Raw genomic sequence first — 13,056 nt, forward strand, 5'->3', positions numbered from 1 at the left:
CAAGGTCACAGAGCTGGAAAGTGGCAGATCCCAAGTTTCAAACCTTTTCAATCTAGCTGCGAGTGCATCTCAACCAATAATTTACACTGCCTCTCATTAAATACTAGGCATTTTGCATAATTATTATCAGAGTGCCCTGAGCCCACCAGTAGGTTATAATTAGCCTTTTAATTTAACCCATCCTATTTATTTAAAAGTATTTGCAGAGTACATGCATGTGCACATATTTTACTGAACATTACAAGAGATTCAAGCAGAGTAAGAAACACACCACTCTTGGGTTTGTTTACAATTTAATTTTGAGCATAAAATGCACATCATGAATCAGAACAGAGTAACAAGGTTATGTGTTGAAAGAGGTTAGATACTTTCAGCTCAAGAGGAGGGCATCCATGCCTAGAACTTGACCAGCAGGCACATAAATAGATGAGTCTAAAGCCCAGGGAAGGGTTTCCCTGGTGGCGCAGTGGTTGAGAGTCTGCCTGCCAATGCAGGGGACATGGGTTCGAGCCCTGGTCTGAGAGGATCCCACATGCCGCGGAGCGAGTAGGCCCGTGAGCCACAACTGCTGAGCCTGCGCGTCTGGAGCCTGTGCTCTGTAACAGGAGAGGCCGCGATAGTGAGAGGCCCGCGCACCGCGATGAAGAGTGGCCCCCGCTTGCCGCAACTAGAGAAAGCCCTCGCACAGAAACGAAGACCCATCACGGCCAAAAATTTAAAAAATAAATAAATAAAAAATAAGAAAAGACTAGCAACTAAAATAAAACTCTTTAAAGCCCAGGGAAGAGACTGGGGTCGTGAAAAGTAGATTTGGGTCTCTTCAACATCTAGGTTATAGGTTGAAACCGTAAAAACTAGATGTTGGTGTTGATGGGAAGGGGGGACCTAGAAAAACTGCAGAAAGGGAAACGAGAATGACAATCCAATGGCTAGGCCAGGACATAAAAGCTCACTTCACTTCTATGCCCCTCAGAGTCCTCACTTATAAAAATGAGTGGATCTTGTTTAAGACTGTGCCAAGAACTATTCCCACTTCCAAAGTTTGCAGCTTTTGCCATGAACAAATGTGAACATCGGGAGACCTGCTAAAAGTTGACTTCTAGCCTTAAGCCGCAGAAAAAACCAAGCTTCATAGCTGCTGCTCTGCCATGGTAAATAATTATTAACCAAGTTTTCTTCTCACAAAAGCCCATTCAGATGGTTTCAATGGCTTTTCTTTATTCTACAGGATTGCAGCTTCAGAAATGCTCTTGCTGTTACTATGTACAGAGTTCTGCATGGGAGATGTGAGAGAGAAAACAAAATGGCATCTTTCATACTCAGGAGGAATATTAATGGGGTAGAGAAGATAGCGGGAGTCATTATAGTAAGCTTCCTTTCTGCCTGCCTCTCAATATTAGAATTTACTTTTTTCCTTGCCTAATCCTGTTTTTCCTGACTTCGTCTGGTAAAACATAGAATTTTGCTGAAATACTGTAATAGGACTGCAGTATAAGAATGCAAAACACAGAAGGTTGGCTAACTGGAGGCAAAGAAACTCTCAACGAGGTCTGGAAGGAACTCTGACCAATGAATTGAGGAAGAGAACAGATAACGATGTCTGCATCTCTACTACCCACTGGCTTCTCCATCCACCCCAAGGGAGGGTTTTGGAGGCATGTGTGATCAGGCTAGCAAAGAACAACTACTATACGTACTGTGGTTTCCCAACAAGTAAGAAATCAAAATCTATTCGTTGCCTGTTAGCAAATCTTAAAGAGGACCATTGGACCCAGAGTGGAACAAATGAGCAAAGAGCTTTTCTCTGGCTTTATCCAGAAACTTGGTACGTGTAGTGAAGACATCTAGGAGACTGAACACACAAGCAAGCGCATCTAAGCTTTCCATGTAGATTGGAGAAAAGGACTAAAGCTGCAGTGGCATTAGCTGAGATGAATGAGCTTCATAGACTTGACTCACTGAGAAATTATCCCTGTCTGTGAGTTTACATACTTAGTGTAATGTGAAATATAGAATGTTTCTCTGTTAAATTTTATAATTAATTTTAATAGATGATCTGTCCTATCATTTTAATAGATGATTGCCCTATACACCCCCCTCCACCAAAAAAAAAAAAAAAACAGACATGCTGGGAAAGGCGGGGTTGGTGCTAGTGATGGTGATTGTCTATGAAACTACCTACCTGAGAATTTCTCACTCAAAAAACTGCACACATCTATGTATTACTTTATAGTAGAGATTTATGTCAATTTGGATATTTTAAAAAGTGCTAAGCATAAGAGATGGGTAAAAAAAAAAGATTTTAAATTATTTTAAATGACTAAAAATTCTTAAAATTCTATTCATAAACCTCACTGGAAGGTGAACATTTTGGGTTAGAAAAGATTTAGACCTAGTTGACATATATACACTACTATGTATAAAATAGATAACTAATGAGAACCTACTGTGTAACACAGGGAACCATACTCAATGATCTCTGGGGACCTAAATGGGCAGGAAATCTAAAAAAGAACGACTATATGTATACGTACAACTGATTCACTTTGCTGTACAGCAGAAACTAACACAACATTGTTAAAGCAACTGCACGCCAATAAAAATTAATTAAAAAAAAGATTTAGACCTATTTTTGAATAAATGGATACAATCTGTCTATTGAGTGCTTACTATGTGTCCGGCATTGGATATTGCTGATACTAAGTTACAAATGACTCCTGACTTCATGGAGCTTACAGCACAGCAGGAAGTGTAGACTCTACCTAATAGCAAAGTTCTGTGAACAGAGCCCTTATCACCAAACAGAGCCCTTATCACTGAGCATTGCCCTTATCACAGCTCACGTTCTCTTGCATTGTAATTGCCTGTCTACCTGTCTGCTTGCATGTGACTTTTGACCAAGCAGCTCTTAAAAGGATGGGGCTCATATCAACTAGAGGTTTCCATGCAAACGAGAGGTCTTCCCCCTAACCAAGAGACTCAGCTACAATTTAGATTATATATGTTCCCCATTTCAGACAAAAATAATTCAACCAGAAATAAATTTAGGAAGCTATGAAACCTACGGCTTCCTAGTGCACAGTGCAGTTCTTTTTTTCTGGAGGTATTTCCATGTGCTGCATGTTAGTTACTTAGAATTTTAGGAGTCAATTATGCATTTGGAAAGGCAATGGCAAGAAGCTAATTCTGCCCGGTATCTTCCTTCAACTCATCCTGTACAAATAGCATTATTTTTAAGTCACTTAAAAATGGCCTATTTTCTTCAGGAGACTGACCGCTGCTTAAGGGGTCTGTTTGTGGGCAGTGGTGGGAAAGCATCCACAGAATTCAACTTCTGTCTTCATCATTTACTAACTTAACTTTTTCTTTTTTAATTTTCATCAAAAGGTTTCATTCCATATAAACAAAATGTAGAACCACCACCTGAAAAAAAGATCCTGGATCCTTATAAATGTCCAGCACAATAAGATTTCTAATAACGTTCTCTGTAGCCTACAACATTGTCTGACACACAGTAAGTGCTCATAAATATTTTTCAACAAATGTATCAGTGAATAAGTGTATCTGAAAGATAGTGACTCCATTATGTATCCAACCAAAATAGCTTTTTGCTGTTTTAGGGTTCTGTCTTAAAGTAAGAATACTTGTAGAAAAGATCCCACTTATTAAAATGTATGCCTGCTCTGAGAAGACGTGTTTAGGGGTCCATGCTTTGGGCCCATTGCACTGAATAACCTTTTATTACTTCATTTCTAAAGCTTCCTATAGTGAGACACAAGAAAGACCCCTTACAATAGCATCTGTTACATTTCAAATAGAGTAATGATGAAGTTCCACATAGAACAAAGCGAGCCTCCAAATGAATTTCAGTAAGACTGCGTTCTCATGACTACTAATATCCCTTTTGATTTCCTAAAAATTAAAGTGGGAGAAATAAGTTTGGAAGATTTAATAAGAAAAAAAAACAACATTAAGAGATCAAACTAATCATTCTTAAAACTGTTCTCATTCCACTTTTAAACTTCACAAACACTGAAGGGTGAACAATGCTTTTCTATTTGAGCACACTCTGGAGACCTTGATGAATGTAGCCAAGCTGTCTGCTATGTCCCCTCCAGAATGTTTGCCAATTTTCTGTCATTTCCTCCTTCAGATGCTAGTGTTTGTGTGACAAAGGTCTCTGGGTATATTTCAAAACATCTTAAACTATTAACAGTGTCCTATCAAGCACCGATTTAAAAGTGTTATTTATTCTCCACACAACTAAATTTGTCAGAAGACACAAAGCAGAATTCACCTTACCCTTCTCCATAAAGAAATGGCTAGAAAGTTCATTGTGGAATCACTGGCATACCTACTAACTGCCCTTTGTAATGGAAAAAAGTTTCCAGTGGCTTAGCCAATATCTATATACTTCAACATAAAACACACGAAACAGTACAACTATTTACTAAACTATATTTCTTTTTTTATTCCCTGTGCACTTAAGCTAGCTTTAGACTATTTCCTTTTCCTGACAATTCATTGTTTGCGATTGAGAGAATCATTTTGGATTAGGCATTATTTCGGATTCCAGGAACCTGATATGGAAATAGCATCACTCCTCCACCAGCAACGCCCTGCTTCTTACTCCAGATCTTTTAGGTTGTAGTAAAGTGGCGACACACTTTTCAATTTTCATCCAAAAGCATCAAAAACATATAAACAACTGACCAATAAAAAACACTTTTCATTTTAAAGCATTTCTTTTTCATTTCAAAATTTTATGAATTTTTTTGAAAGAATTCAACTGTGACGCTTCATTTGTAAATACTAAGACTATTAAATTCCTTAATCAGTCATCTCAATCAGCAATCTGTGCTAAAAGCAAAACTAGCCCTAGTCACATCAACAGCAATATATTACTATGTATTTTTTCGCTCTAAGAAAAACATATTCTGCCATTTGATTGGTCCACTCTGCAGTCTTACATGGTCTTTGCCACTAATTTGTTAGCACTTTAAAGCCTTTTGCTTTTTCCTTTTTCTTTCTTTTTTTTTTCCCTAACGGTTCTTCTGAGTTCAGGAGCTAACCTCCTTTTCCCAGGTGAAAATCGTTTTATTATCCTCAGGTGTTTGTTTTCTTTCTGAAACTCTCAGAACAGTTCATTGCAAAGTCCTGATTGTCCTTTACAAAAGGATCTGATTCCAAATAGTTACAGTTTGTGTTGTACCTCATCTGAAAATATCTCTCCTTTCCCCTTGTCAGGATTGCAGGAGTCTCATATATTGCCCCACAAATCCCACTTCCATCACTTAGTCAGGTATACCTGAGAACAAGACAGGTTGCCTATTTCTCTTCATCTGATCCTGAGTTCTGAATTCTCTCACAGGAAGTGAACAAGAAGTTAATAATTTTATAAGTATCAGTCTAGAATGCTTTCCCCTGACTTCAGCACAGCTCCAAGAAACCATTCTCCAAAGAATAAAAGGAAATGACCTTTAAAGGTAAAGAAACCTGTCCAATTCATTCTCAGCGTTTGTAGCATAGCATAGAGAGTCAGAGGGAACTGCTTTTTTTTGGTATCAGCACTTAATTTTGTCTCTAAATAAGTATATCCTTAAGTTTCCTGTCTGAGTAAGTCATTATCATTCTTTGAAGTGTTTCCTGGTCTTATATAGCCATTGTATGAAACATACCATGTAACAAAAATTCTGCTATGTAACAAAACCCCCTCCCCTCAAATATCTGGTGCCCACAGTCAATACAATTTCTATGATCACTAGTGATGGATAAGCTTATGTATGGAATGATTTTTTTTTTCCTTCTAGGAGTCAGTTTGTAAAGAGGATTGAGTCTTTTAAATTATCAGTCTTGACAACACACCAAAAAGCGTTTTTCTCTCCCATGAACACAGGTCATTCAACTTCTAGTCTCATTTAAAAAATGTTTTTCCAGTTTGGAAGCAAAAAATTGAATTGGTCAGAATTTTAGAGCATCCTTTTCAAAAGAGTAACAATTTTAAAAGAAGATGCACAGAAATTTAAATAAAATAAGAAATCAGTTTAGATTAGGACATGCCAGATCAACTAAGAGAATCTGAAGGAAGAAAAATTTCCACTAAAATTGTCCTTTTTAAAATAATTAGTTCAAGTTTCTGATACTTTCTAAACAAAAGGTATGAATATATGCAAATGGAAATTTCATAGGATGAACTGAGAGACTAGTGGAAATGAAAAATTTGTGTTAAGTCTATCCATTTAGTTGAAAGTTTATAACTCTGTTAAAAGAAGCATCATAAACTAAATTATTATACCAGTTAATATTTATCTTCTTAAGGAGTTAGAAATAACAATTACTAATATTTACTAGATGATAGTCCATCAACCACAAAGACATTTATAGCCACACCCCTAAACAAATAATTGTGCTCACCAACTTCTAGAGGAGCTTGCTTGCCCAGATGTAGGATCTTAAAACTGGCTTCAGAGTGACTGTTGTAGGAGGAGACGCAGAAAATAAACACATGATTTCCACAGCACAGCAGCTGAGAACTCAGAAATGAGGCTCAGGGTCTTGACCATTCCTCTGTCTTTAAGGTTATCCTGACATGTGAAAGCCATTGACATCCTGAGACTTCCAGCGCTTCGGACGCATGCCTAAACCGAGATAAATATAGATCCCTGACACCTGAGCCAGATGAAATGAAAATTAACTTGAAAAAAATCTTACTCATTTTGTGCCTCAGGTGAGGAAAATAAAACCCTTAATCCTTTTCCTTTTAAAACCTGTTATGCCCCTTAACAGATAACTGCTTTGCTTATGAAACATGGGAATTCAGATCATCAATCTTAAACAATCAATTTGCTTCCCTCTATGATTAGCATTTGTTGTGATAGTATAGAGACAGGTTTGAATTTTCCTTGCTTGATTGAGTATGAAAGAAACATAATAGTGAATATTAAATATTTATTCAACAAACTTTTGTGGGGAAATTTTGCAGATGAGTCCCTGAAACGTGAATATCTATTTGGTAAACTTTCTAGTATTTTTTATCCTACATGGTTTAAGTAGTAATTTGGTCCATTTTGGTTTGCCTCAATTAACAAGGCAGAAAGTGTCATGCATTGCCAGGGTGCTTCGTTTTTAAGTTAATCTTTTGGTATAGGTGTATAATGTAGTAGATTTAAATTGAATTTTGCTTAGTCCTGTTGGTAAGCATATGAATAAGGCTCTACCCTCAGCCTGAGCAGACTCTATGATTAAAGTTATTACCCTGAAGCTATAAGGGCAAGATTTCTAACAATAAGTCACTTCCTGGGATTCATACATTAAGGATCTATAATAATATATTAGAACAATGTGACTAGAGAAACTAGAAAAGTCATGCTGCTTTCCTGAGACTTTGAGGTATTAATTATTATCAGTTAATATTGTCTTTACAGAATGGCATTAGAGAAAAATGATGGATTTTGGAGTTACCACTTTCTAAATGAAGCTGATCTTACCTACTATATTATCTATCATCCCAGGAAAGAGAATGACTTTTTTCAAATTACCAAACCTGGTATTTTCATATCTTGATAATAGATCCCATGCATTGAGCACTGTCTACATGCTTGGCACTTTGCTAAATTAGGTATTGTATAATCTCATTCTCTTTTCCTAATCCCCAAATATCCTTTCAAATCAAGTTAATATTTTTAGGTCCAAATGTTTACAGAAAAGAAAACAAATTCAAAAGGATAAATATTGACAATGGACACATGGCTAATAAGTAGTTCATATGAGAGTCTAACTCATACAGTTTTGACTGAAAGCATGTTTCTTTCCCACCCTAAAATATAGTTATGGGTTAAAAATGAATTTCATCCACACTTTATTTGTGTCAGATTAACCATCCTATGAGTAATGAATGTCAAGGCTGCTTTAATTTTTTTCAAACAAAGTTAGGAAAAGTACAGAAATGGTCCCTATGGAGTATTGCTATGACACCAGGAAATCCCCAGAAGCATTATGTCCCTAATACAAGGAAAAGACAGAAGATCTGTAAGGCACAACCTTACAACCAGAGATATTTCTCATCTCTTGCATTTACTTTTTTCAACTTGTCCTTGTCAGTTTGCATAAGCAGAGTTTGACCTACCAGAGCCTTGAGGGTCAGTCTCATGGCCCCTTCTCAGCCATTAATATCATGTTTGGCAGTCGGAGGTTGGATAACTGGCATAGGGGGTGACATCCAAGTGGCAAGGAGTCAGCTGGTGAGGTCAGGAGATCAGAGAGATTTTGGCATGAGAGGGAAGGCCAGATTCTCATCTATCATAGAACGTGACCCCTTTCTTTATAGGAAAAAAAAATGTTCTATATGTATAAAAAGTTTTTCTATTACTTGAACTAGGAACTTGTTGAACAAAATGTTTTATCAAAGAGGTCAAAGGACAAACCACAAATTCAGTGAACTCAGGACCACACATACTTTCTATGAATCACAGTAAGTATCATAGCATGCCCACACCCAACGCACCATTATCTTTGAATATGGATTATGTCTGATAAATAAGAATAGGAAGTGTGGAATTTCCTTTCTATGAGTTATATATTCATTATCATTAAATTTTTCACTCCCTGCTGGCATTGACTTCTGAAGGGTGGGTGGTGAGGGAGAGGGAAGAATAGTGGTGGATTGAGCTAAAAATTAGCTGGGCTGGGGCTTCCCTGGTGGCGCAGTGGTTGAGAATCTGCCTGCTAATGCAGGGGACACGGGTTCGAGCCCTGGTCTGGGAAGATCCCACATGCCACGGAGCAGCTGGGCCCGTGAGCCACAACTACTGAGCCTGCGCGTCTGGAGCCTGTGCCCCGCAACGGGAGGGGCCGCGATGGAGAAAGGCCCGCGCACCGCGATGAAGAGCGGTCCCCGCACCGCGATGAAGAGTGGCCCCCACTTGCCGCAACTAGAGAAAGCCCTCGCACGAACCGAAGACCCAACACAGCCAAAAATAAATAAATAAAATAAATAAAGTAGCTATAAAAAAAAAAAAAAAAAAATTAGCTGGGCTCTGGGGTAACTAACTCCGACAAGACCTCTGACCCTCTTCAGCCAAAGAATCGTCATTCTTCAGCAACTATCTTCAAAATTAAACATTTCATCACAGGATGTTAATTAAACCTAGGACTTTTTCACCCCAAATTGGTTGCCTTTCAAGTGTTTATGAACCTAAAGTATTAAACTAGGCAAAATCAAAGCCTCTCCCAGTTTTTGTTGCATAATGAGAGCCATAAACTGTAAGGCATGAAAGTTGAACCAACAGTCCTGCTGCTAACAGCAGCTTTTGCCAGCTGTTGATAGTATGTTCTTTACAAGACATTATTGCGAAATGTCCCATTGCTATGTGAAATTTTTTTCTCAGAACAGCAATCATTTTAATCCATCCATACACATAGCATCATGGTTGCAGTGGCAGTAGTCACAATCATATTTTCTGTCCTTCCCAGTGCCCCAGCCCCCAGATCCTATTTCCCTGATGCCCTCAGGGTACCATCTCTCTTGCAAATATCTCTTCTCCATCCGACCAGCACCATCCAGGGTGCTTCATCAAATACTATTAACAGCAATGACTTCATCCCTAAGTACTATGTCCTGCTGAACGTGTTTAGGCCTTTTCAATTAATAACATGATGCTTTTTAAAAATTCCCTTCAGGACTTCCCTGGTGGTGCAGTGGTTAAGAATCTGCCTGCCAAGGCAGGGGACACGGGTTCGAGCCCTGGTCCGGGAAGATCTCACATGCCACGGAGCAACTAAGCCTGTGCGCCACAACTACTGAGCCCGCGTGCCACAACTACTGAAGCCCACGCGCCTAGAGCCCATGCTCTGCAACAAAGAGAAGCCACCGCAATGAGAAGCCCACGCACCACAATGAAGAGTAGTCCCTGCTTGCCGCAACTAGAGAAAATCCCGCATGCAGCAACGAAGACCCAACGCAGCCAAAAAAAAAAAAAAATTCCCTTCAGAAAAATTCAAGTTTTAAATCAGTGATTCACCCCTGTGTTTATATTCTTGTCCACTGTATAAGTGTTAACAGCAATCTGTTCTTGAGTCCCTGGCTCTGTAACATAACAGGGAAGGAATGGTTGTGGCCTTCGTCAGGAGATTTTGGCATAAACCCCTGTACACACTTGAAAACAATGAGAATATTCACCAATATATTTTAACATGTGAACCTTGCTAACTTGTTTTTAGGAAAAACACATTTGAAAAACACCCTTGGATTATCATCAGCTTGTGTAAAGTATATATTTAGGATCTGAAAGACATTTTGAGGACTAATTTTTCACTGATTCTAGTAACACACCCTTCTTTCTAGGCTTTTCTGTTTGTCTGTTTGCTTTCCCATGTTAGCATGGAATAAATAATTTCACTCAGACATTCTTTGTAAAGACCATTTTCTTGCAGAAAAGCTGGGGAAAAGTCTTTTTATTAAAACATTGGGGTATAGTTGCTTTACAAAATTGTGTTTAGTTTCTGCTGTACAACAAAGTGAATCAGCTATATGTATACATATATCCACTCCCTCTTGGACCTCCCACCTTCCCACATCCCACCCATCTAGGTCACCACAGAGCACCGAGCTGAGCTCCCTGTGCTATACAGCAGGTTCCCACTAGCTATCTGTTTTTCACATGGTAGTGTATGTATGTCAATTCCAATCTCCCAATTCATCCCACCACCCTTACCCCCCTCCATGTCCACATGTCCATTCTCTACGTCTGTGTCTCTATTCCTGCAAATAAGTTCATCTGTACCATTTTTTCTAGGTTCCACATATATGTGTTAATATACGATATTTGTTTTCCTCTGTCTGACTTACCTAATCTGTGACAAAGGAGAAAAGAATATACAATGGAGAAAAAGTCTTAATATTAATCTTCTCTGCTTACCTTGCTCTCCTCAAATCTATACGTGTGTGAAATGTCTTTATTCCAAACATCAGCCTGAGGTAAAGGTTTTACCACCATTTCCTCTCAAAGCTGACTTTAGAGGCGAGTGCTGGCTTTATGTTTGTCATCCAAAGTAATGAGGATTGGGACTTCCCTGGTGTTGCAGTGGTTAAGAATCCGCCTGCCAATGCAGGGGACATGGGTTCAAGCCCTGGTCTGGGAAGATCCCACATGCCGCAGAGGAACTAAGCCCGTGGGTCACAACTACTGAGTCTGTGCTCTGGAGCCCACGAGCCACAACTACTGAGCCCACATGCCACAACTACTGAAGCCCGCACACCTAGAGGCTGTGCTCCACAACAAGAGAAGCCACTGCAATGAGAAGCCCGCACACTGCAACGATGAATAGACCCCACTCGAGGCAACTAGAGAAAGCCCGCGTGCAGCAACGAAGACCCAACGCAGCCAAAAAGAAAGAAATAAATATTTTTTTAAAAAAACAAAAGTAATGAGGATTGATGGAAATCTATACTATTAAAAATGATCTAATGGAGTAGTCCTCTTAAGTCTTTGAAGTCTAAAATTATTGCTCAGTTGTATATCTTTATTTTTTTTCTCCCTTCCAATGTCATCTTCATTAGTTGTAAAAGCCTTACGAATAATTTGCAGTGTGAAGGATACTCCAATAAAAATTAATTAAAAATATAATTTGCAATGAAATATTATAGCTCCAAAGCACCATTCTTCCCTTCTAAGGTGGATGGTTGATCATTTAATCATTCATGCATCCAACAGCAAAACACATTGAGATTCTGTTTATGTGTATGGTATTGTGTTACTCCTTTGAGAAAAAATGGTGAATAAAGGGCCAAAGTTTGTGCTCTCAGCATCTTATTGTTTAGTGAAGGGAGGCAAGCAGTATTTCACAAATCATAATATATTATCATAAAGTGGGATAAATAATGAAGGAAAGTTTTATTGTGATAAGCTAAGCTAAAAGATCAGAGAGTTTTCCATAATATACATATACATTTGAATGTATATATATGTGTGCATATATGTATATGTATATATACATTGTATGTATTTGTTTATATATGTATATACATGTGCATATATGTATACATCTATATATTGTATGCATTTGTTTATATGTATGTGTGTATACATCTATATGGCTATATGCAGATATTGATTGTTTATGTATATATATGTATATAAATATACATATTATATAGGGAAGCCTATATATAGATATATTAGGGAAGTCTCTCTGACCTCTCAGCTTATCACAGTGTAAATTCCTTCAAAATTTATCCTTGTTTATCTCAGTTTATTATAATATATTAAGATGTCTTAAATACTGCTTGTCTAAACAACAAGATACTTGAGAGCATTAACTTTGGCCCTTTATTTACCATTTAGTTCAACCATATATAAATATTGACATATAATATATTTATATGTATATCATATATATCATACACACACACACACAAATATCTAAAAATGAGTTGCTTTTAAGTGGCAAAGAATTAGGAAAACATTCAAAGGTAGGGGTCCAGCAACTCTAAGGAGGCTGCCATGGTCAGGAAGGAGCATGGTAGAAGACCAATGTGACTGGATGAAAGAGGACAGGGAAGAGTAATATGAGATGAGGCAGAAGAGTTGGGGAAGAACCAGATGTCACAGGGATTTGTAGGGATTTATCCTAAGAACAATGGGAAGCCTTTGAAAAATTTTAATCAAGAGAAATACATGATTGGATCTGAATAACATTTAAAAACAAGCTCTCTGATAGCTTCATGGTTAATGGATTAAAGAGAAGTAAGGATGGATGTGGGGAAACCATCAAGGCAACTATTACGGACTTTAATGGTAACGTCCTAAAATGATTGAAAAAAATGGAGGAAAAAACATGGATTTGTGAAATATTTAGAAGGTAAAATCAACGGAGTTTGCTGTTGTGGTATGTGAGGAAAGGGGAAGAAGAATAATTGATAAACTGTTTAAATTGAAGCTATTCTAGAAATTATTCTACACCCTAACATGAACACTTATTCTTCAGTTAACATATGAGAACACGTCTAGCTCAATGACTGGCATAATTCAGCTGGTACTGAAACAACATTTCTTGAAT

The 13,056-nt window shown here is 37.9% G+C and overlaps 1 protein-coding gene and 1 long non-coding RNA gene across 3 annotated transcripts in view; one reads left to right on the forward strand and one right to left on the reverse strand.

Moving 5' to 3' along the window:
• Nucleotides 1-13,056, reverse strand: part of LOC103018708 (platelet glycoprotein 4) — a 113,976-nt gene that overhangs the window by 72,812 nt on the left and 28,108 nt on the right. The window contains exon 1 of one of the 2 annotated variants that reach the window (XM_057550141.1): nucleotides 6,415-6,612. The exons of the other annotated variant lie outside the window; for it this stretch is intronic. The gene's annotated coding sequence lies outside the window, so the exon portion shown is untranslated. Of the gene's footprint in view, nucleotides 1-6,414; nucleotides 6,613-13,056 lie in introns of those variants that run through there. 2 annotated transcript variants of the gene reach the window in all.
• Nucleotides 6,655-10,926, forward strand: LOC103018505 (uncharacterized). The gene is made up of 3 exons (XR_451428.2): nucleotides 6,655-6,727; nucleotides 8,378-8,470; nucleotides 9,679-10,926. It is a non-coding gene; the product is annotated as an uncharacterized LOC103018505 (long non-coding RNA).

Source organism: Balaenoptera acutorostrata, chromosome 7, assembly GCF_949987535.1.
Source record: "Balaenoptera acutorostrata chromosome 7, mBalAcu1.1, whole genome shotgun sequence".
Classification (NCBI taxonomy): domain Eukaryota; kingdom Metazoa; phylum Chordata; class Mammalia; order Artiodactyla; family Balaenopteridae; genus Balaenoptera; species Balaenoptera acutorostrata.